Source organism: Solanum stenotomum, chromosome 5 (genome assembly GCF_019186545.1).
Source record: "Solanum stenotomum isolate F172 chromosome 5, ASM1918654v1, whole genome shotgun sequence".
Lineage (NCBI taxonomy): Eukaryota > Viridiplantae > Streptophyta > Magnoliopsida > Solanales > Solanaceae > Solanum > Solanum stenotomum.
In genome coordinates this window covers 43,712,106-43,739,109 of record NC_064286.1, presented here as the reverse complement: position 1 = coordinate 43,739,109, position 27,004 = coordinate 43,712,106, and the positions used below count along the sequence as shown (strand labels likewise).

Here is a 27,004-nt window from a genome sequence, read left to right as displayed (position 1 = left end):
TTTTTTCATATCCAAATCATCTAGGATTGGGAATATTACTATGATATCACCTTGCTAGAAAATCAAGCAATGAAAAATCTCAAACCTCTTTCCTTGTTTAGATTTATCATAAATGAAAGTGTTCTGAACCATTTATACCCAGATGAAAACCTTAGATTAGTAGATATTAAATTAGCATGATCATATTGATGAAAATTGAACAAACATTGAATTACTATGTGCTTTACATTTTTTACTAGAATATGGATAAGCATCACAAAGTAGATTGTGGAGATGCAATAATGGCAGTTCCAATATCTTGTATCGCACCTCAAGTTGATGTTTTAGAGGTAAGCTTTTACACTTTCCTTCAATGTTTAGCATACATATTTTACGGTGCTTAATTTTGTTCCTTTTAACACATTTAGAGAAATCTTTGATGCATTTTGAAATAACTTTTTTAATGTTTGTCTCTTATGGAAGAAAGATAAAGTTATATAACTAGTCTAAGGCTTTTTTGTCTTTATAAGGTTTGAGATATCTAAATCTGAATGCATATCTAATGATAACATGTGCAAAGAAAATATTTAAATTGAAATCTCAATATTACGATTATGTATTAAGATATGAATAATCAATAGTCAAGATAATGTATTACTGAACTCGTAAGTATCCTTAGACTTAGTAGTATAGAACCAGAGAGGCTTCATCTTAGTGAACCTCAAGAAAAAATCATGCTCATCTCCAATCTTCACCGGCCTAAAAAATATCCTTGTCTCGTAAACCTCATCTCTCTACGGATCCACACAACCAATATGTTGGACCCATAGATAATCTGAGTGATCATATCTGATGAAGTTGGTTCTAGTGAAACAATCTCTTAAATTAGTGCCACTGCTTTCTCTACTGCTATATTAAGAGTATATAGAAGTGCAGAACTCAGATCAATCTCTAAATCATGCTCATCTTTATATTTTTCAATATATATATATATATATATATGTGTGTGTGTGTGTTTGTGTGTGTATGTATGTGTATATATATATATATATATATATCACATGTATGCCTAATCTTTAGTTTCATATACTCGAAAAATGTATCCATACTATATTGTATCAAACTATTGTGTATGCAATAGCAGTCTAATTTTTTCTTTGTTTCTAGATGTTATAATTTAGTAGTTGTAACGTATAATGCATGCTTACTAAATATAGATTTTTAAATAATAGTAGTGTAAATGTATGTATGTATGTATTTTAATAAGCGGGTAATTTACATCCTTTTGAAAACCTTCTTCATCACTTCATACACGTTTTTAATTAACAAAAGATCTAATTAATCTTTTTATATATATATTTGCTGCTTGAATATGGATAAGCATTACAAAGTGGATGGTGATGAAGATGCATCAATAATGGAAGTTCCCATATCCTTTATCACATCCCAAGAATCAAAAGTTGATGTTATTGACGTAAGCTTTTGTAAAGTTCCTCCGATTATAAGGTGCTTTCTTGAACAACTTGTTATGTTAATTTTCATTTTTTTAGTTAAGTCTTATATTAATGCCAAAAAATTATAGGTCTTTCTATAAAAAATTTGTCGATATGATATTATTTACTATTATAGAATTAATGGTTATAATGTATGAAGAGAGTTTTTAATTTTAAAAATAGAATAAAAGTAAAAAAAATATGTCTCATAATTGTTTTAAGATTATATATAAGACGTCTAAATATGAATGTGCATATGAATGATACGATGTGCATTAAAAATCTCTTAATAGACTACTCAATATTAAGATGACGTATTAAAATTTGAACACTAAGTTATAAGAGTACTTATTATTGAACATATGAATATGTAAAAAGTTTCTTTGATTGAAAATGTAGCAAATATGAAGTTCAGGAAAAATGGATAAATGATACTAAACTATGACCGAATTTGCAGTAACACACATACTTTATGGAGGACCTAGTATCCCCTTGAATATTTTTTTAAAAGCATCCTTTTGACATTTATCCAGTGTGACACAAGCCGAAATTCGATTATGAAAGAATATAATGATTTATGAGATAAAATTTCAATTGAAGTGTGAATGAAGGGTTACTATTTTTACTTTGTTGGAAGTAGTGTTCTGAAAGACGGGGGCGTGAGGCGAGGCATTTTATGTTGTTAGGGGTGAGGCATAAGCTCTGAGACACAGGGCGTAAGTCCTAGAGATCTACAGAGCGTAATATCATGTATATTCAATTTTGTAATTTTATTACAAAGAAAATAAGTAAAAGTAAAACTTTCAATGATTTTACAAATAAAATTTAATAAATAACCTATAATATATAGAAAATAATATTATGATTTTTATTTGAGAAATGTATTAATAACCAATAATGAAGAAAAAAAGTATTATAATTATTATTTGAGAAATATCATTACACAAATAACAAAAAAATATGATTTAAAGCAAAAGAATTTTTTAAACAAATTATAAAACTAACTCCCATGGCATTCGTTTTTATGTCCAGGGCTTACGTTTTTATTCTCGGAGCTTACACCCTAAATTCTAAGGCCCCCTCCCCCCTAAGACTCACCCCGAGACTCATCCCAAAAGCATTTTTGAAACCACTGGTTGGAAAAGTGCAAATGAGTGATAACGATCAAACTCTTTTGTTTTTACCTTTAAATAAACATGTATGTACAAATCAAATAACAAAGAGTTGACTTTTTATTCTCTCACCTGATAAATGTTCAAGAAGTTCGTTAAAAATATATTTACGGTGGTCATAGAACCCCATAAATTGTGTATTACAGTGAATTCAGTCATACTAAATGTGTCATTTCAGCCATTTTACCAAGAAAATTATAAAACTAAAATCAATTTAATTTAACATCAGTAAAAAAAATTAAAATAAATGATGATTGATGGTTGTGATAGTTAGCTATAGTGGTGGCAGATGTCAATTGAGGAAGGTTTATTGACAATTAATGGTGTTGTGGATAATAGCTATTGATAGTGGTGGTTGTAGAAGTTGATGGTAGTATTTTTGCGGTTGTTGATAGTTGAACAATAGTGATAACAAATAGTTGTGGTGATTGATGATGATGGGTTACAATATATAGTTGTGAATTATGATGGTAATTGTCGACAGTGTTTGCTGATTTTTCTTTTAATGATGATTGGTATAAATAATAATTATAAATAGTGGTTGTTGATGGTGTGGATTGATTGTAGCTATTGATAGTGGTGGTCCTTTAGAAATGTAGCTACTAATAGTGATAGTGGTTGAAGTTGATAGTAGTAGTTTGGTGGTGGTTGATAGTTGGACAATAGTGATAACCAAAAGTTGTGGTGATTGATGATGATGGTTGACAACATATAGTTGTGAATTATGATGGTGATTGTTGATATTGTTCATTGATTTTTGTTATGATGATGATTGGTGTAAATAATAATTGTAAATAGTGGTTGGTGGGGGTGTTGATTGATTGTAGTGATTGGTAGTGATGGTCATTAAGAACAATGGTTGTGGTTGACAATGATGATCAATGATGATGAAAATTGATAATGAAGGGGTATGGTGATAGCAGTGAATAAATAGAATTGGTGAACTATTATATTTTAAGAAATTTTTTGAATAGAATGTTAATGTACTTCATGGTTCATGTGTGAATAATTTGGCAAGTCCTTTGAGCCATCTTTCTTCCATATCTACATGGAACCACTTTTCATTCAATTTGTGGGAATTTTATGATCTATAAACCGTCCCTAACGAGTGATTGTCTCATGTTTGAGCATGATGAATCACTTCATACCGACCTGTTCTCAATCCACTTTCCGGCTCCATATGAGAATAGAAAACTGGAGCATTTTATCCATCCGTGCATGAAGAATCGCGAACATAATAATTTCTAGTTGACCATGTTTCCATAAAAAAGACACTACTTAACACCTTCACTTACTTCGTACCGACCTGTTCTCAATCCACTTTCCGGCCTCATATGAGAATAGAAAACTGGAATATTTTATCCATCCGTGCATGAAGAATCGCAAACATAATAATTTCTGGTTGACCATGTTTCCAGAAAAAAGACACTACTTAACACCTTCACTTACCATAATTTTAAACGAATGGATCGATACATTTATAAAACAACCTATGATATAGACAAACTATCTCAAAGGATCTTCTCTTATTTTACCCTTCTTTAACAAATATATATAATATATTTGGCTACAGAGAACATTTTTAGTAATAATAACCAGATAGCATCATTTCACATACCAATGCAATGAATAAGATGAATTTTTCTATTCCAGAATGCAAGTTCTGGTAAATCTAGGTAAGAAAAGAGGAGATCGATCATCTTAGGTTTTGCCAAATTAAAAAAAGATTGTTGCTATGGTGGAACTTAATTTAATTTGTGATAGACCTAGAGGTTGTGTACATCCTCTAAAATTAATTTAGTGAATCTCACGTGGTACGTGACCACAACCATCATTAATATTGTACCAGAATGCATATGATTGATGGACACCCATCTTTTTTTTGGGTATTGTAGCACTTCAATTTTTCATTTTACATAAGATTTTACAAAGTCTTTTTATATTTTCTACTAGAAGGAACACAAAATTGAGGATGATGAGGATGTAATATTAATGGAAGTTCCAATATCTTTTACCACACTTGATGAAGTAAAAGTCGATGTTTTGGAGGTAAGCTTTTGAAAAGTTTCTCAACTTACAATTTGTTTAACTTATTTTCTTTTAAGTCATGTACAAAAATATTTTTATGTGTTCTTGAACAAATTTTTAATGTTAATTGTGTTATGAAATAAAGAGAAATTCTCTAGATCAAAATCTGAATGCATATTTGAATAATAAGATGTACATGAAACTTTGAATATACATTTCAATATTAACATGATACATTAAGAGCTAAATACTAAATAATAAGCCTGGTTATTATTGTACATCTGATTATAAAAAAATCTCTATTAAGAAAATTAATAAATATTAAACTTAGGAAAAGTGGATAAAAGGACACTTTTTAACTTTTATTAGCCAAAACTCAATTATAGAAGAATATATGGTATATGGATTAAATTTCATAAGATTCAATTGAGTTCTTCTAGGAAAAAACAAGTATGAACGATAATGATAACGATCGAAAACCTTTGTTTTTTCTGTTGGTCAGCGTGTGTACAAACAAAATAAGAAAACTTTGATATTTTGTTCAGCTCACTCGATAAATGTCAAAAAATATTTTAACAAAAATATCCAAGTGAGTCATAGGACCTTCTGTAAATTATGAGTGTGTTACAACAAATCTAATTATAATGTTGGTGTCATTTAAGCCATTTTCCCTAAAATTTAATGAAAACATACTACTACATAAAATATTTCAAAATAATATATATGGTGATTGTGATAGCTAGTTGTGGTGGTTATGAATGTCAATTGATGATTGTATGTTGACTAATAATGGTGTGTGGATAGTAGACATATTTGTAATGGTTATAGTAAAAGTTAATGAAACTAGCTTGATGGTGGTTGATAGTTCTATGATTTGCTGATTGATGTCAATAATAATTGTAAATAGTAGCTACTATTAGTGTTAACTGATTGTAGTGATTGATAGTGGTGATAGTTGAGGATAGTAGTTGTGAGTTGTTGATGCGGTGTTTAATAATGGTGGGAAATGATAATGGTAATTGATAATCGATATATGAAGTAAGGTGATATCGATGAATGTATGAAATTTGTGAAATTCATGCTAAGAAAGGATAAGTCTTTTGAAAAAACATTCTTCCATATGAGATTTAACACCTCCCCTTACCATAGTTTCACACGAATGGACTGATTCATCAATATATAAAACACCCTATGACACGATGAAGCTATCTCAAGTGATCTTCTTTTTCATCCCTCTAAAAATGTATACAATTTTTATTTTTGACTAAAATTGATAATTGTTTTAATGATATTTGCATAGAGTCATTCACGTACCAGTGCAATGAATAACATAGAAGTTTTCTAGTTTGGAAATTAATTACAAGTACTAGTCAGATGGATCTAAGCTTTTCATGGTTTTTTCCTGGCGGAGATCAATCATCTTAGGGTTGAAAAAATGGAAAGAGAAATAATATTCCTATGGTGGAAATAAATTTAATTTGTGATAAATCTAGAGGTTGTGATCACTTTTAAAAAATTCCTTAGAAAGGGAAGCTTTCAAAAGTGATTTTCCCAAAAAAATAATATTTTTTTAGAAATGAAATTCTGATTTAGCATGGAAGTTTTCATCTCACATCCAATTATTTAGTGAATCTTTAGAGATGCATAACCACAACCATCATTGATCTAGCTACAAAATTTGATTAAAATTTTTATACAAGATCTGGCCTAGCAATATAGGTATAAGTAGAAGTTAGTATTTTTTTTTCCATAAGATAAAAGAAGTTGAAATGGGAAAAATGAAAACAGAATAAACCATAGAAACAGTTACACATATTGGGATAAAATAGATTCCATCGTATTCTACTGGCCAAACCATGATCCTTTAGAATATAAAATATTGATACTCCAATATCTTGTGTGTACCACTTGATGTACAAAATATTGATGCTCCCCACTTCATCCAAATAATTACCTTTTGAGAATAGATTTTGGATAATTTTGGATTCCATAAATATAACTTGTTTTGGTTGCAGAATGAGGTGACACCAAAAAATATGCATTACGTGCATACTTATACATTTGAACAAAGAAGACAAAACTAGATTATCAAGAATACTTCTCGTCCATGTGGTTTAATTATCGATTACGTAAGTTTCCTTTTGAATAATATACACATTTTCCTACCAACAAAATTGATTACATACGTTTCCTTTGATGAGATTGTGACAAAATAAATATTTAATAATTGTTGGCAAACAGGTCTACCATCATTTGCAGACAAACAAAAAGTTTCGATCTTTGATTGAGGTTTACAATTTTATCGTATATATGGAAGTTCGTGAAACAAAGAAGAAATTAAGCCAAAGTGAAGAAACATTGCAGGTTAGCTCAAGAAAATTATATTAAAATAAGTAATGAGATTGACTCTATGTATGCATGGTCATTAAAAGAGTTAAATTTGCAGGTGACACCGAGGCGTAAACCACATATTCGCATTAACAAGTTGACCAAACATTATGTAGTTGGAACATGTACTGAATCTTGCAAGGGGGTTTACATTAAAAATCGGTGAGATGTTAACTACTTATCTGAATGTGACATCCCTTCAAGTATTGGTAAGCAAAGTTAAGGAAGTCACAATGAAACATATAGTTTCTCTACATATTGGTATTATTATTATCGTTTTCAAGTTCAGTGTCCTTTCCCTATTTGATTCTTATAATTATCTTTGTGAAACTTTTATGGCCAGAAGAAAAAAAAAAGAGAAAACGAAGATTTATATGGACATCAGCAGGTAAACTTGGGAAATGATGCAACACATACAAACTCAAGAGATTCTGCATTAAGGACTCCAGTACAATCCTTTTTTTACCTTTGGGATTTTGAGTTCATACATATAAAAGAGAGTACAACAAAGAAGTTTTCAATTCCAGATATTATGGAATTGGAGGGAGAGGAGTCGGCTATTGACTTATTGATTCTTCTCCCTAAAGCCTCGGGCAAGCTCCCTCGTGAGGAATATAAAAAGAGCAATATATCAAAGAAGAGAAAACACATTAATAGAGACCAGGAGTAGGAATATATATTGGAAGCTCAAAGGAGGTCAAGGGTTGATGAGCAGCTGAGGTTATTTGTGTTGAGAGCTTGTATGAGTGGAGCTTCTTCCAGCTTAGTGCCAACAGAGGTAGGACTTATTAGTGGAGTTGATGTTGTGATGGAGTCTCAAACTCTAACTACTATACCATCAGATTCTGAGGGGATTCTTGAGGTCTCATTGAGTGCTCCAGCCACCACCGCCACAACTATTCATGTTCTGGAGATACAAAAGCCTCTGCACCATTTCCAGACTCTGAAGCCTAGGGCATCACTGATATACCCTACTCTTAGTACTATAAGTGTTGTGGAGATGTGTCGTTATAAGAATGAAAAAATAGTTGCAACAGTAAAGAGTGATAATATATGTTATATTTTGTATGACATCAACATATCTTTGATTTTAATGATGGTTGAGGATCTATGTATGGCATTGTATGCATATGAATGTGACAACTATGCTTAAAATGTAGGAATAAAACTTGACAGTTAGGAATTGATAGTGCAGTTCTGTGCCATGTGGATGTGAGCATTTTCTGTATCATTAATTAGTTGTGTATGCATCTACAGCTTGTCTTGATTCATCCTGTGTTGGTTGTAAGCTAGTAGATTAGAAAAGGATCATAAACTATTTTTGAATTCAGACCACTTGACTTATAAGATTGTCCAAAATGATTAAATAATTCATTGTTTCATAATTGAGCCTAAATGAATAAAAATTGTTCGCTTGTTTTGTTCATGTCATGCCCCGAGCCTACACCCTGGACGTTACTGGCCCTCAGAGACTATTGTCGGCCCCAAACGAACCCTTGGCCTGGCTATCTATGGTTCACATGACTCCATGGTACACATGGAGTCTTAATAGATGAGCATTTCAATCATTTAAAGAAAAATCTGAAACATTGTTTGAAAATACTTGACATAAATAATAAGTTTCAATAAAATATCTAAGAAAAATGCTGGAAACAATCTAACTTTGTCTATCCATAAAGCCTCTAAAATACCAAGATAGGTGGTGGAACAAGACTAACAACACCTCAAAATAAATCAATACTAAAACTAAATAATCATCTAGACTCCTCCGAAAGTACACAAAATTTAAGAAATATGAAAAAATTTTACCATCTTCCAAAACTATCCTTAAAAAGAGCATACATTTGTGGACATTTTATTACTTAATAAGTGAGACCAACATGGGTAAATATTGATAATGTCACTAAATATTTATCAAATAAAGAAATATATCATTCTTTTTTAGATGTGCTAAAGCATGTTATATACATTGCAAATGAGTATATTGAAATTCTTAAATATTTCCAACAAGGCGTGAAGTGTAGAGATTAAAATCCCCCAAGTGCTACTCATGAGACCTCCAATAAATTCATTGTTGGGGGTTTGGAGAATTGGAACTAGATGGATTGAGCTCGAAACAATGCTCCTTTCTTTGTTAATGACACCTTAGGTATATCCCTCTCTCTTTTAAGTTGGTATGTTTAGTGCATTTGTGCTCTATCATTTCTTTTTACATAAATTTGATGATATAGCTGAAGGTCCAACTAAACATCTTACGTTATTAAAAGTTACATTGTTCATATATATATATATTTTATTTTATGCATTTGTTGAATTCTTCACAAGGAAAACTGTCGGAATAATAGTGAATGCAATAGTATCATTTTATATATACTGATTTAAGTTCTGGATTCGCTATTTGTTTGTGACACTAGTGTTCAAGTATGATCCTTCAAATGCAAATGGTGCCGGATCGGATTTCCACAAACTGTTTACTTATTCCCAAACTATTGGAGCTTCATTAAGCGTAACACCCCAAAAATTTTAAAGTTAAGACTCGAACCATTCTTTATTTGTGAATAAGATCATATCGGATGACTCTTAAATTGTGCTTAGGTGTTAAGGTAAATAGCATAGTTTGGGAATAAATTTGGAGATGAATTAAGGTTACAAGAATTCTCTAACACAAAGTTGAGTTGAAAGCTTCTTAACTGATTAAGTTTTGATATAAGATTCTACCTGGATCAACTTCAAACGATCATATCTCTTGGAATAAAAAGAGTTATGTGGCCCTAAGCCTATCAAATTAAAAGTATTTAAGCTTTCTTTCCAACGCCGCCAAGTTTGCATCAATTGGAGTTCAGAGTAAGAAGTTCTGCCTATTTTATTGGACAATATCTTGTCACGCGCCGGCCGTGCGACCGAGGCATTTTACGCACGGGTGCACGGGGAGGCAGAAGCTACTGCCTTCCTGCATGGTAGGCTGCGCGCCTGAGTCGTTTCCATGTGGGCGCGCGGGCGTCTAAGACCCTTCCCCCCCCCCCCCCCCAAATACGTATTTCAACTTCTTAATTCATAAATTTACACTAGAAAGAGAGGTTTTCAAGAAACTAACTTCCTCAAAGGTTCATTCATCATCCAAGATTTTTCCATAGAACTTTATAATTCCTTCATCTTAACACGAAATAATATCGTCTACTCATGAAATTCATAGATTTTCAAGAAAGCTCCTCAAGAACTCATCTCTAAGGTTCAAGAAATAAATTCTCGCCATCTTTTCATCCAAAGATATCTTACCTTTCTCAAGATTTTGGAAGTGTATAAGGTATGTAAGGCAATTCATAGTGCTGGACTAGTTCGTCTCCACGCCCTACATCTCAATTTACTCAGTAGCAAATTGAATCTAGGGTTCTACCCTTAGTTTAATGAAATTCTTGATATGAGTTGTCCTTTTTATGCATTCTAAATTCTTATATTATGAGATTGCAATATTATGTGCATTGATATCCTTGATCTGTTGATCATGCTTATATTTCACATGAACCCTAGGTGATGAGATTTTTATTGAAATCCTTTGTGAATTTATTTCCGTGCATTGGTTTTCAAATTTTAAAGTTAGTTCAAGAGTATTTTTAAAGTATATTTTAAGAAAAAATTAAGGGAACACAAATGGTTCCCAAAGTATTGTTTTCATATTCAGAAAAGAACTACTATTTTTAAGAAGAGCATATACAGTTTTCAAAAGCACTTCAGCTAGATAAAGAGAAGTTCAGTTACCCCTTAAAGAGGGTATTATTTTTCACACCGAAAGTAGAGTACTATTTTCATTAAATTATAAAGAGTTTTCAGAGTATTTCAGAAAGATAGAGTACAATTCAGTTACCTCTTAAAGAGGCCCTTTTTTGTAGTTATCTCAACCCAGTGATTATTTTACATGTGCATACAGTTATATATTTTGGGAGTAGTATTGAGCACCGATATTGGTGAAAGTTCAGACAACTCACAACCTCGATAAACTACGTAGCCAGCGTAGATAGGATCATACCGCAAGGCAAGCGACTCCTCACCTGCCTTAAGAAGGATTTTAGTGGATCCATCAGTTCAGTTGTGTTTTATACTCCAGCAAGGTATAGGGCGGCTGTGGTAACGTAGGTAAGATGTTGTATCATCACGAGGCTCATAGTGATTATTGTCAGTTAGAGAAACTCCCTAGTAAACTAAAGTAAAGTATATTTTTATATATACATTTTAGTTCAGTATTTACTATTATTGCATTCCTACAGTAAGAGGTTAAATGATTTTCATTATGATTTATACTATATTTCAGTTGAGTTACTTTCAGCCTTTCAGTTTAGTTATTTGTGTTATTCAGCCCTTACATACTCATACATTCAATGATCTGATATCATTCCACCTGCATCATTTCATGGTACAGATTCAGGTACTTAGGATCATCAACAGGAGATCCATTAAGATCACATCATCTATTTATCAGCTTTTTGTGAGGCCTCCTTGCTTTTGGAGGACTCTAGTTTTATTATTTGTTAGTAGTAACGCTTTGAGGTGTCGTGGGTCTTGTCCCGACACCTATCTTAATAAAATAAAGGCTTCATAGATAGACAGTCTTGGTTAGTCTTGAAGTATTCAGTTTCAGATATTTTATTTAAAACTTTATGTTTAACTCAGTATTTTTAGATAAATTTTAAGATTTAATAAGTTGTTTTTAAATAATTCTTTAGTTTTGATGCTTGTGTATGCTTGAGTTAGTCTTCTGCTAGTAGTCAGCAAGGATGAGGGTTCGCTTGGAGACCAGCAATGGTTCTCAAGTGCCGGCCACGTCCAAGGTGTAGGCTCGGGTCGTGACAAACTTTGTATCAGAACCAGATTCAAGTGTCCTAGGGTGTCTATGAAGCCGTGTCAATAGGATTTTATTTATGGTTATGAGGGCTCCATTTCTATAAATGTGGGACTATAGACATTTAAGAAAATTTCCACTTCTTTCATACTCTAAATCGTGCAATAGAACCGTGGCATAAGAAATTAATTCAGGCTCGTGTGTTTCTCAAATCCATTTGATTACCCCTCATATTCAAGGGGGTTGAAATAGCAAAGTTTAGATCCTTATTGATAATTTATTCTAAGATAAAGTCTTCAGAAAGTAAAAGAGATTGCACAGGGATTGAGTGAAGTCTGTTAATGTGCGTTAAGTAAGTTGATTCGAAATATTGCACTTTCATTCATATAAATTGTGTTTTTAAGCCAAAGCGATATGTACTGTTAGAAAAATAACCTTGTTTCATGTTATACCCTTTAAGGGGGAAGTGTGTCTTAGAATGCCTGGGTAGTATATTCACCCGAAGATAGTATGAGTTGTGATATTATGAGCCAGTAGTAGGAGAATTTCCTAGAGTTAGAAGTATACATTTTGAAGTGTAGTAACATAAGAATGGGGTTAGTTATTGAGTAAAGTATGTAGTTGTAGTCATGTACCAAGTAAGTAATTAATGAGGAGTGTTTCTCCCTTATGTGTAGGCTAAAGAGTGATAATTTTGTGTGAATGTCATGACAGAAGGTAGAGAAATAAGTGCTAGTTAGGATGAGTTAGAGTGTACTTTAATCAAAGAGAAGTTTATGTCGAGGTGTCATTGTGTTGCTGAAGACCAAGTATAGGTATTGAATAGAAGATCAGAGTATTCATGAGGTGATAGATCTAAGCTAGGCTTATGATTTTTGAAGGGAGAGCCATGTGGTATTCAAAGGTTTATAGAGCTTACTCGGAGAAAATGTATAGTGAAAGGGTAAATAGTATTTAAGTGGTAGAAGGAATATGATGGTAATTTGTAAATTAGTAGACTGGAGATAAAGATTAACTATTTGTCATGAGGTCTTAGTGGGCGAGTGTTTCTTAATTTTATCTAGTAGTTATAAGTTAGTATAGTATGCGAGTAATTATATTGATATATGTGTTTAGTACTAGATACTAAGATTGAATTCGAGATGAGTGTCGTGATAATAAATGTGAGTGGTACAAGTGTGGTATTATGACTCTTAGATGAGAGCAATGAAGTGTGACTAAGTCTTAGGAAGAACATTAAGAGGTGTACCCAAGATCATATATAATCAAACAAGGTTCTAATTAAGTTTATGATTTTTTAAGTGCCTAGATGGTATATTTTAGCTATCAATGTGGAGTAGGCAGAGGTAAGCATTATTAATTAACCTTAACAGTTTGGTCGTAAAGATCATATATAGTCAATGATGAGCCTCTTAAATATAGTTTGAGTTTTCTCCAATTAGGTAGATATGAACTTGGAAGGACAGCATTAGTGGGCTAAGAAGGAGAATTCAGACTATTAAGAATTATATTAAGCGGCTTTATAAGCCAATGCGGGAAACGATTATAGAAAGACTTCTATAGAAGCATGAAGATGTTAAGAGAAGCAGCTTAGAAAGAAGTCCCAGAAGAAATCTTAGTAGTTGCATCTGAAGAGTTCTGTAGATATGAGATCGATTAGCATTTTCTCTAGTATTAGAGTAAATCGAATATAGACTAGTTCAGAAAAAAATAGAATAGATCTATAGCTTTAAAGTATCAGCTTCAGACCTTAGGGGGAAATGATAACATAAGAAACCAAGTCAAGTGTTAAAAATCAGATAGTGATATGTTCAGAAAGAGTTATAGTGTTATATCAATCGATTCATACTCTAGTCAGTGATGTTTCTAATATTAGAATTGTGTTCATAAACAATGCGCATATACTTCAGACATATTTATATCTATGCTCAGTTCACAGAATGAGGGGCAAAGACTTTAACCCATTGAACTCAATCTTACTCCATAAAGTTATGGATATCAGTCTCATGATATGAACCTATTCATATAATCATTCATGTCTCATATTATGCTCAGTCTCATTAATTCATAATTTACCCTCTATGGATAGCAAAATAATGTTATGTCATGCATATTTTTATATCAGATATCTAGAATGAATCGTGCTTATGATATTTCGCTCTAAGCTCTCTCAGTGATCCTTATAGTTTTGGTAATGTTATTGATGATAGTAGTTGAGTAATGATAGAAAGAGAAGGTAGATGTTTCTTCTTGTGATAGTGATGGTGCGCTTATTCCATCTAAGGTTATAAATGTGGAGAAAAAAGAAGATGTGGTTTTATGATGAGTAATAGTTTGGAGAGACTAATTAGTCAATTTCCCGGTAGTATGTGTGAAATTTCAGTTGGCAGAGGTGACAAGATAATGATAAATTCTTATAAGGATCAGTTACTAGGAGTTCATAGAGTGGTTATAGTACTAGGCTTGAATGTGGTGTTGATAAAATGTGAATGAATGCATGATGCATTATATGTTTCTTGATTAGTGCTCGAGGTTAGTTGAATGCAATTATAAGGAGAACTATTCTAGGGATGAGATTCCTATAGAGGTATGAAACCTAAATCTTGTGGTTATATTAGTATAACCATATTATGATTAGAACCTGGTGATTTAGAGTTAGGCTTGAACACAGTACGGTAAGAGTGAGCATCCAATTAGACTTAGATCTTGTAAGAGTAGTCGACGTTGTAGGAGCTATGAGTTCCAGCTAATGAGGTATAGTTGTCCCGACCCAGACCATCGTGATTGGCACCCACACTAACCCTTCGGTGGGAGAACCACTACTACAACCCAAAACAAGTAACTAAACCAAAAACTAAGACATTTAAGTCAAACACTTAAGGAAATAAATATGGAGTTCCCATAAACTCCAACCAAAGTCTAACAATAACTAAACAAACGCGGAAGAATAACCTAGAACTTAAAAGTCAATGTACCAAAACATCTAAAGTTCAACAAGTCTAAACAAGAAGGGATGCAACCCCATTCTAATGAACTAATCAACTAACTAAAACAAATGTCTAAGTCCAAAAATGGTAGACATAGACGAAAGAGAATTTCATGGCAGCCCAGAAGAATTGGCTCACCCTTGAATTCGAAACGACGATCACTAATCTTCTAAGTGAGGTCTGCCAAGAGCCGCTTGAAGATCCCCTGTACTCAACAAAAATAAGAGCAAGTGCAGTATCAGTACACAACCATAGTGTACTGGTAGGAAAACGCGGCTATCTTACTAGTGCAACATAAGCAAGTCAAGACAACAGTATAATCGCATGCATATATATATATATCAACATATACAATATTATCAACATTTACAAACAACGAACAAGTTTACATTTTATATCACGTCATTGGTTCTCTCATGGAACCCAAACCCAAACAGTTAGCATACTGGAACGTGGTACCCGGTCCTAATGTTATGTCGGAACGTGGCAACCGATCTCATAATTATGCCGGAACGTGGCAACCGATCCAAGTTAGTTATGACGAAACGTGGCAACAGATCCCATTCACACACCGCAATCACAATCACAAGTACATCATCAAGATCATACATTTAAGTCATGATTTCATGGCAATCATCATTCATCTATCTCATTTACAACAAGTGTGATCAACATTGCAACATTCATACATATACAAGTATCATAATGAAGCAAGAACAAACATACATCACACAATCATAGAATCACACTCATCACCTACCTCGAAACAAGATTGAAACCCTAAGAAACTTGATCCCTCCCTTTCCGGATTCGTTCTGCTTGTTCTTGGTCTACAAATAATCAATACAATATGGGAATCAATAAACAATTATTAATTATCCGGATTACTAACAAATCTAACAAACCGTAGATCAACCCATGATCCCAATTATCCAAATTAGGGTTCTTTACACCATAGAATCTATATCAAAACCCCTCTCCATCAATATTAACCCATTCTATTAAATTCTACAAATCAAAAAATGGATTCGGAGAGTAAAAAGCTTATCTTTATCCTCTACAATCATGAAAAATGAGTAGGTGTTGACTGGGGTTCGTTCCTTAGCTCTAAAAATCAAAAAGTGTCAAATAAGGTCGTTTAGGGGTTTATTAACGACCTTAAGTCGTGTCGGACCCGCCACAGCGGCCCCACCAGAGCGGCAAAACCCAGCGCCAAAACGAGACAGAGATCTATTTAAAGAATTCCAAAATTCCCCTTTCACAACACACCCCTAACCAACGACGCTTAGAAAATACACTTTACGCTAAGATCAAATCCGAGAGTTCTACTCACCCAAATTCAATTCCGTAAAATCGTACGAATTCCTTAACGAATTATCTAACCACTAGTGTAATCAAAACCATAAATAATTCACCCGATTGTTACCAAATTTCCCTACACCTCGATGACTCCAATTCCGTCCAAATCTGGACAAGGTTGGGAAAATTTAAATACTACAAAAAAAATTTCCGGCCTCAACTTTTTCCCCCGTTGGCATTTCTATAACGACGGGAGCAGGTCGTTACAATAGATATCAATTTACCCATCACTCGTCCCCGAGTAACAAAACTTAGGAATATAGGCTAAGGAAGAAATGAAGTAGTACCTGATTCAATGAACAATTGGGGATACTTGTCTCGCATGTCTCTCTCAATTTCTCAAGTAGCTTCCGCAACTGGACGATGCTTCCATTGAACTTTCACGAACTGAATCTCGTTGGTCCTCAACTTACGCATATCATGATCAAGAATTACAATCGGTTCCTCCTCATATTGGAGGTCCTTGTCTAATACAATTGAGTCTCATTTAATGATATAATCCCCGTCACCATAATACCTTTTCAACACGGATACATGAAATATCGGATGAACACTCGATAAATTAAGAGGTAAAGCCAATATATACGCTACCTGCCCTACACATTCAAGAACCTCAAAGGGACCAATGTATCGCGGCCTTAGCTTGCCCTCCTTGCTAAATCTCATCACCCCTTTAATGGGTGATACCTTAAGAAGAACGTTCTCACCGGTTTGAAACGCCATATCTCTTACCTTATGTTCCGCATACTTCTTCTCTCTACTCTGGGCGGCTAGAAGCTTAGCTTGAATACTCCTCACCTTATCTTGAGCATCCTTCACTAAATCAACCCCCAAGGTTTTCACATCTCCAGCCTTAAACCATCATATGGGTGATCTACATCCCTTCCCATATAATGTCTCAAATGGTGCCATATCAATGCTGGAGTGATAACTATTGTTATAAGAAAATTCACACAAAGGTAAGAACTTATTTCAATGTCCTCCAAAATCAATTACACATGCCCTCAACATGTCTTACAATACTTGAATAGTCCTCTCCGATTGTCCATCCATCTGTGGATGAAAGGCTGTACTAAAAGTGAGTTGTGTGCCCAATTCATCATGCAATTTCCTCCAAAACTTGGAAGTGAATTGGGTACCACGATCTGAGATGATAGAAAGGGGCACTCCATGCAACTTTACTATCTCCTTCACATAAATCTTAGCTAATTGTTCAGCATTATAATCTATTCTTACAGGAATAAAATGAGATGACTTAGTCAATCTATCAACCATTACCCAAATAAAATCAAACTTCCCCAAGGTCTTGGGAAGACCAACCACAAAATCCACAACTATCATTTCCCATTTTCATTCCGGAATTGGCATTCTTTGAAGCAAACATGCAGGCCTTTGGTGTTTATATTTCACTTGTTGGCAATTTTGACACTTCACCACAAACTCCACTATGTCTTTCTTCATGTCCGGCCACCAGTAAATTCGTTTCAGATCTCTATACATCTTGGTCACCCCCGGATGAATAGAATATCGCGAACCATGAGACTCTGCCAACAATTTCTCAACCATGTCATCTACCTTAGAATACATATTCTCCCATTAAAATTGAGTACACCATTCGCATCAAGAGTGGTCTCTTGTGCCTTACCAATCACAATCTTCTTTCTAAGTTCTTCCAAATTCTCATCCTCAAATTGTTTGGCCTTGATCTCATCAAGGAAAGTGGCCCTTACTTCAATACTAGCTAATACCCCACCTCTTTCTGAGATGCCCAACTGCATGAACTTAGATTCTAGGGTCTGAATTTCCTTAGCCAAAGGTCGCTTGGCTACACTTAAGCAAGCTAAACTACCTATACTCACCGTATTTCTACTCAAAGCGTCTACCACAACATTAGCCTTACTTGGATGGTATTAAATGGTGACATCATACTCTTTAAGTAGCTCCATCCACCTTCGTTGTTTCAAATTCAGATCCTTTTGAGTGAACACATGCTGCAAACTACGATAATTAGTAAACACTTCACACTTAACACCATAAAGATAATGTCGCCAGATCTTAAGAGCGATACTACCGCTGCCAACTCTAAATCATGTGTTGGATAATTCCTCTTGTGCAGTTTCAATTGAAGTGAGGCATAAGCTATAACATTCTTATCCTGCATCAACACAATACCTAAACCAGAATGTGAAGCATCACAATAAATAATAAAATATTTACCTTCAACCAGTAATGCTAGAATAGGCGCAGTGGTCAAGAGAATCTTGAGCTTTTGAAAGCTCTCCTCACATTTTTCATTCCATTCAAATGGTATCTCCTTTTTGGTCAAATTAGTCAAGTGAGTGGTAATAGAAGCAAAATTATTCACAAATCGACGGTAGTAGCTAGCGAGCCCCACAAAACTCCTAACTTCCGTCACCAAGCTAGGTCGAACCCAATTTTTAACCGCCTCAATCTTTTGAGGATCTACCATTACCCCTTTTTTCGAAACTATATGCCCCGAAAACGTAACAGAAGTGAACCAAAATTCACACTTAGAAACTTTAGCATACAACCTTAAGTTCCCAAGAACACCCAAAACAATACGAAGATAGTTGGCATGCTCTTCCTCACTTTTCGAATAGACCAAAATATCATCAATGAAGACTATCACAAACGAATCAAGAAATGGCTTGAACACCCCATTCATCAAACTCATAAAAGCTGCAGGCACATTAGTCAAACCAAAGGACATAACTACAAACTCATAGTGCCCATAGCGAGTCCTAAACGCCGTCTTGGTCACGTCCTCAGGCCTAATTTTTAATTGATGGTAACCAGACCTTAGATCAATTTTACAGAAGACTGATGCACCTTGCAATTAGTCAAAAAGATCATCTATTTGAGGCAAAGGATGCTTGTTTTGAATAGTGACCCTATTCAATTGCCGATAATTTATACACATTCTCATACTACCATCATTTTTCTAAACAAACAAAACTGGGGCACCCCATGGGGAAGGACTAGGTCGAATAAATCCCTTATCAAGAAGCTCTTGGATTTGAGCCTTAAGCTTTTTTAATTCTACCAGAGCCATGCGATCTGAAGGGATAGAAATGGGACGCGTACCAGGTTCCAAATCAATACAAAAATCTATATCTCTATCTGGAGGCATACCAGACAAATCAATAGGAAACACTTCTCTAAATTCTGACACCACAGGAATAGACACAATAGATGGAGACTCAACCTCAACATCTCGGATAGGAGTCAAATAAGCTAAACAACCCTGCCATACCAGTTTCCTATCCCGAATGGAGGATATGATCTTAGTTTGCTTAGGCTTGTTCACCCTTTCCCACTCTAATTTTTCCCTTCCCAGAATTTCTAGAGTTACAGACTTAGTGTTACAATTTCACACAGCGTAATGGGGGACAACCAAGTCATGCCTAAAATAATATCAAAGTCAATCATATCCAAAATCACCAATTCAGCCCAAGTCTAAAAACCCTTAAACAAAATAGGACAAGCACGATAGACATGTGTGACTATGACTGACTCTCCAACTGGGGTAGAAACATGGATAAGGGCATCAAGTACATCACAAATCACATAAACTCTGAGGCAAATTGCACAGATACATAAGAATAAGTAGAACCCGGATCAAATAACACATTAGCCATCCGGTCACAGACAAGAATAGTACATGTGATCACCGCGTCAAACGTCTCTGCCTCATTCTTGCCTGGAAAAGCATAACATTGAGCCCTATCATCTTGACAAACCACTTCCCTACCTGGTTGCACGTTACCTCTACCTGCATTACCATTTCCTCTAGTTCCACGACCTCGCTGATTACCTCCTAGCCCACCTTGTGGACACCCTCGACCATTATTACCATTTCTCGCGGGTACCACTGCTCTAGTTTGTTGTTGCATGTGCTCGAACACACGTGGTTGGGAACAATCTCACCTCATATGTCCAGGTTCTCCACAATTGTAGCAAGTACGATCAAAAGATGGTCTACCGCCCATCGAAGGTGCGACTCTCTGGCTATCCTGCAAATTATAAGATGAAGTTTTCGAGTAACTACCTGCAGAGGCGGGCATAGCGGACTAAATTGGCTTGGCTACAAGCGTTGGCCTTCCGAACCCTTGACCGTCTCGCCTTACCCCCTCCACTTTCTTAACATAGTATGTCACATCATTAAAGCCCATCCCTGCATAAGTCATATGAACAAATAATACTTGCAACTCAGAATTCAGTTCCCTAATAAATAATTGGATGCTCTCTTCATCAATAGTCACCAATTCAGTAGAATATCTACACAAGGCATGGAACTTGACCTCATAAGCAGGCACAGTCATACCACCTTGCTCCAAAGCCATGAACTCATCCTTCATGCGATCTATCAAAGTCCTAGGCACATACTTCTCTAGAAACAGAGCATGAAATTGGGACCAAGTAAGTGGAGGTAAAGTAGAAGATCTGCATTCCATACAAGCTCTGCACCACTACTTAGCCTCACCTTGAAGTTGAAAGGAAACAAACTCAACCCCATGTTGATGAACAATTCCCAACTTATGAAGCCTCTCATAGCAATCTAAGATGAACTCATCAGCATCTTCATTCTCAGAACCAAGAAACACATAAGGCTTTAGCTTCATAAACTTAGTCAACATTTCATGCTCATTACCAGTTATAACAGAACCCAACAAAGGACGAAATAAAGCATCCTTACCTCCCGTTCCACCCTTCTTGGGCGCAGTGATAGCTACAAGAGGATTAGTAGGAGCTTGAGTTGCTTGAACAAAAGGAAGCACTCCAGGACCAACCAACCCTTTCAAGAATGACATGATATGTCGAGCAAAAACTGGGTCTATGGGGAGAACATCGGTAGTCTCGACCTGCACCTGTTCCTCTTATCCCACTTCCTCAACATTCTCAACATCAACATTCTCCTCTTCAATCTCTTCAAGATGCGCAGGAGGATTCTCATTCGCAACAGGAGCTCAATTTCCAGCAGGTGCTACTCTTCCACGGCCTCTACCCCTAGCTCTTCCTCTACCCCTGCCTCGATCGCGAACTCTCGCTGTAGATTCCTCAATCGGAGCATTGACAGGAGCAACTGGCCTGACGCCATTGAATCTAGTATTAATCATCTACGGATAGAAGAGTGATGGAGGTTAGATACCAATTTGAATCGACAGATACTAATTGGAATAAAGTTATAGCACAAAAGGAGACAAGAGAAAAATATAGAGATTTCCTAAAGTCTTATACCCTCTTGAGGAAAAGTAAAGGCATCCCTGTACCGTTCCGTGAGACTCTACTAGACTCGTTTTGGTACATCGAGATCAACGAACCTAGGCTCTGATACCAACTTTGTCACTATCTAGACCGTCGTGATTGGCACCCACACTAACCCTCCAGTGGGAGAACCACTACTACAACCCAAAACAAGCAACTAAACCAAAAACTAAGGCATTTAAGTCAAACACTTAAGGAAATAAATATGGAGTTCCCATAAACTCCAACAAAAGTCTAACAATAACTAAACAAATGAGAAAGAATAACCTAGAACCTAAAAGTCAATGTACCAAAACATCTAAAGTTCAACAAGTCTAAACAAGAAGGGATGCAACCCCATTCTAATGAACTAATCCACTAACTAAAACAAATGTCTAAGTCCGAAAATGGTGGATATAGACAAAAGAGAATTCCATGGCAGCCCGGAAGAATTGGCTCACCCATGAATTCGAAACGAGGATCACTGATCTTCTAAGTGAGATCTGCCAATAGCCACTTGAGGATGCCCTGTACTCAACAAAAATAAGAGCAAGGGCAGTATCAGTACACAACCATAGTGTACTGGTAGGATCACGTGGCTATCCCACTAGTGCAACATAAGCAAGTCAAGACAACAGTATAAACACATTCATATATATATCAACATATACAATATTATCAACCTTTACAAACAACGAGCAACTTCACATTTTATATCACATCATTGGTTCTCTCATGGAACCCAAACCCAAACAGTTAGCATACCGAAATGTGGTACCCGATCCTAATGGTATGCCGGAACGTGGCAACCAATCACATATTAATGTCAAAACATGGCAACTGATCCAAGTTAGTTATGCCGAAACGTGGCAATCGATCACATTCACACACTACAATCACAATCACAATCACAAGTACATTATCAAGATCATACATTTAAGTCATGATTTCATGGCAATCATCATTCATCTATCTCATTTACGACAAGTGTGATCAACATTGCAACATTCATACATATACAGTATCATAATAAAGCAAGAACAAACATACATTACAGAATCATAAAATCACAACCATCACCTACCTCGAAACAAGCTTGAAACCCTAAGAAACTTGATCATTCCCTTTCCAGATTCGTTCCGCTTGTTCTTGGTCTACAAACAATCAACTTATACGGGAATCAATAAACAATTATTAATTACCCAGATTACTAACAAATCTAACAAACCCTAGATCAACCTATGATCCCAATTATCCAAATTAGGGTTCTTTACACCATAGAATCTATATCAAAACCCCTCCCCATCAATATTAACCCATTCTATTATGTTCTACGAATCAAAAAATGGATTCAGGGAGTAAAAAGTTTACATTTAGCCTCAAGAATAGTGACAAATGAGTAGGAGTCGCCTGGAGTTTTTTCCTTAGCTCTAAAAATTGAAAAATGCCAAATAAGGTCGTTTAGGGATTTATTAACGACCTTAAGTTGCATCGGGCCAACCACAAAGCCATCCACCCCGCCGCAACGGTAAAACCCAACGCCAAAGCGACCAAAATGATACAGAGATCTATTATAGAATTCCAAAATTCCCCTTTCACAACACACCTCTAACCAACAACGCTCAGAAAATACCCTTTACACTAAGATCAATTTCGGTAGTTCTACTCGTCAGTATTCAATTCTGTAAAGTCGTACGGATTTCTTAACGAGTTATCTAACCACTCATGTAATCAAAATCACAAGTAATTCACCCGATTGTTACCAGATTTCCCAACACCTCAATGACTCTGATTCCGTCCAAATCTGGACAAGGTTGGGAAAATCTAAATACTACGAAAAAGTTTTTCGACCCCAAATTTTCCCCCGTTGTTATTTCTATAATGACGGGAGCAGATCGTTTCAATAGTATTCAGAAAGGAGGGCATGGTTCAAAGGTGTTGCAAAGCGTGAAAGCTAGCAATCGTATTGCTTAAGGCATAGTAGCCCTAACCTATTCTTACTTCATGCCCAAATACCCTTATTTCATGTCATATAATTTCGGATAGATCGTGATTATGATAGAACTCATATCGTTCTTGACTTATATGCTATAGACAGTTCCAAACTCTTAGTATGAATCAGTTCCGCCTATGCTCGTAGGCAAGCTTAAAAGTCAGAAAGCTAATAGGAGTAACTTTTTTCCTTTCCATTCTCGATCCAGCCGTCATTTGAGGGCGAATGATTCTAAGGGAGAGATATTGTAACACCCCAAAAATTTCAAAGTTAAGACTCGAACCATTCTTTATTTGTGAATCAGATCATATCGAGTGACTCTTAAATTGTACTTAGTTGTTAAGGTAAATAGTTTACTTAAATTTGGAGATGAATTAAGGTTACAAGAATTCCCTAGCACAAAGTTGAGTTGAAAGCTTCTTAATCGATTAAGTTTTGATATAAGATTCTACCTGGGTCAACTTCAAACGATCATATCTCTTAGAATAAAAAGAGTTACGTGGCCCCAAGCCTATCAAATTAAAGATATTTGAGCCTTCTTTCCAACGCCAACAAATTGCATCAATTGGAGTTCAGAGTAAAAAGTTATGCCTATTTTATTGGACAATATATTGTGACGCGCCAACTGCGTGGCCGAGGCATTTTCCACGCGGGCGCTTGGTAAGGCAGCAACTACTACCTTCTTGGGCGGTAGGCTGCGCGCCTGAGTCATTTTCCATGTGGGCGCACGGACGTCTGAGACTCTTAAAAACCCTCCAAATTCGTAGTTCACCTTCTTAGTTCATAAATTTACCCTAAAAAGAGAAGTTTTCCTCCAAGGTTCATCCATTTTTACCATAGAACTTTATAATTCCTTAATCTTAACACAAATTAATATGTTCTACTCATGAAATATATAGATTTTCAAGAAAGCTCCTCAAGAACTCATCTCTAAGGTTCAAGAAAAAAATTCTTGCCATCTTTTCATCCAAAGATCTCACCTTTCTCAAGAATTTAGAAGCGTATAAGGTATGTAAGGCAATTCATAGTGTTGGACTAGTTCATCCTCACGCCCTACATCTCAATTCAGTTAGTAGCAAATTGAATCTAGGATTCTACCCTCAGTTTTATGAAATTCTTGATACGAGTTGTCCTTTTTATGAATTCTAAATTCTTATATTATGAGATTGCAATATTATGTGCATCAATATCCTTGAGTTGTTGTTTATGCTATATTTCACATGAACCCTATGTGATAAGATTTTTATTGAAATCCTTTGTGAATTTATTTTCATGCATTGGTTTTGGAATTTTAAAGTGAGTTCAAGAGTATTTTGAAGGTATATTTTCAGAAGAATTTAAGGGAACACAAATGGTTCCAAAAGTATTATTTTCATATTCAGAAAAGAACTGCTCCCTCTATCCCAAATTATGTTACTTACTTTCCTTTTTAGTCAGTCACAAAAAGAATGACACATTTCTATATAAAGTAACAATTTAACTATAAAATGTCTATTTTACCCTTAATGAAATGATTTGCAGCCACACAAATTTCTATCATTCATTTTGGACCACAAGTTTTAAAAGTCTTCTTCTCTTTCTTAAACTTTGTGCCAAGTCAAACTACCTCACATAAAATGGGACGGAGGGAGTACTATTTTTAAGAAGAGCATAAACCATTTTCAAAAGCACTTCAGCCAGATAAAGAGAAGTTCAGTAACCCATTAAAAAGGTATTATTTTTCACACTGAAAAGAGAGTACTATTTTCATTAAAGTATACAGAGTTTTCAGGGTATTTCAAAAAGATAGAGTACAGTTCAGTTACCACTTAAAGAGGCCCTTTTCTTGTAATTATCTCAACCCAGTGAGTATTTTACATGAGCATACAGTTATATATTTTAAGAATAGTATTGAGCACCGATATAGGGGAGAGTTCAGACAACTCACAACCCCCAGAAACTACATAGCCAGCGTAGATAGGATCGTACCGCAAGGCGGGTGACTCCTTACCTGCTTCAAGAAGGCTTTTAGTGGATCCATTAGTTCAGTTGTGTTTTATACTCTAGCAAGGTATAGGGCGGCTCTGGCAACGTGGATAAGACATTTCATCACGAGGCTCATAGTGATTGTTGTCGGTTAGAGAAACTCCCTAGTAAAGTGTGTATATATATATATACACACAAATTTCAGTTCAATATCTATTATTATTGCATTCCTACAGTAAGAGCTTAAATGATTTTCATCATGATTTATACTATATTTCAATTGAGTTACTTTCAGCCTTTCAATTTAGTTATTTGTGTTATTCAGTCCTTACATACTGGTACATTTAATGTACTTATGTCATTTGACCTGCATCGTTTCATGGTGCAGATTCAGATACTTAGGATCATCAAAAAGAGATCTATTAAGACCACATCATCTGCTTATCAGCTTTTGGTGAGGACTCTAGTTTTATTATTTGTTAGTAGTAACACTTTGAGGTGTCGTGGGTCTTGTCCCGATACCTATCTTTATACAATAGAGGCTTCATAGATAGACAATCTTGGTCAGTCTTGCAATATTCAGGTTCAGATAATTTATTTGAAACTTTATGTTTAATACTCAGTATTTTTAGATAAATTTTAAGATTTAATAAGTTGTTTTTATATAATTTTTTAGTTTGGATGCTTGTGTATGCTTAAGTTAATCTTCCACTTGTAGTCAACCAATATGAGGGTTCTCTTGGGGACCAGCAATGGTTCTCAAGTGCTGGTCACATCCAAGGTGTAGGCTCAGATCGTGACATTAAGGTTGTGTTTGGTATGAAGGAAAAAATGTTTTCCAATTCTCTCATGTTTGGTTGGATAAAATGTTTTGGAAAATATTTTCCATATCAACTCATTTCCCTCACATTTAAGGAAAATGACTTCCCTTCAAAAATTAAGAAAAATGTTTTCCAAAACTCTCCTCCAACTTAAAATTACAATTATTTTTTTTGAAAAATCAATTATTTTTGTTGAAAAAATAAATTTAAAGCATATTTTTAAAAAAATATTTTCAACTTCAACTTTTTATTTTTTTTACCTCACCCTCACCCTCACCCCTACCCCCCCCCCCAAAAAAAAATAAGTTTGTTTTTAAAAAATATTTCCAATTTTAAATTTTTATTTTCACCCCACCCCTACCCTCAACCCCTCCCCTCCCCCCACTAGCCCCTCCCCCAAAAGATTATTAAAACATTAAAGTTTGTTTTTAAAAAATATTTTCAAATTCAAATTCTTATTTTTCATCCCACCCCACCTCTACCCTCGACCCCCCACCCGCCAGCCCCCCACCCCCCCTCCCCTCCCCTCTANAAAAAAAAAAACAAAAATTTAAAGTTTGTTTTTAAAAAATATTTTCAATTTCAAATTTTTATTTTTTCACCTCACCCCTACCCGCGACCCCCCCTCCTTCGGCCCGCTACGCTCCTCAAAAAAAATAATTTAAGTTTGTTTTTAAAAAATATTTTCAATTTCAAATTTTTATTTTTTTACCCCATCTC

General features: G+C 35.0%; 1 pseudogene; it reads left to right on the top strand.

The window, feature by feature from the left end:
* Positions 1-242: 242 nt before the first annotated feature.
* Positions 243-7,730, top strand: LOC125864022 (uncharacterized; annotated as a pseudogene).
* The last annotated feature ends 19,274 nt before the right edge of the window (positions 7,731-27,004 follow it).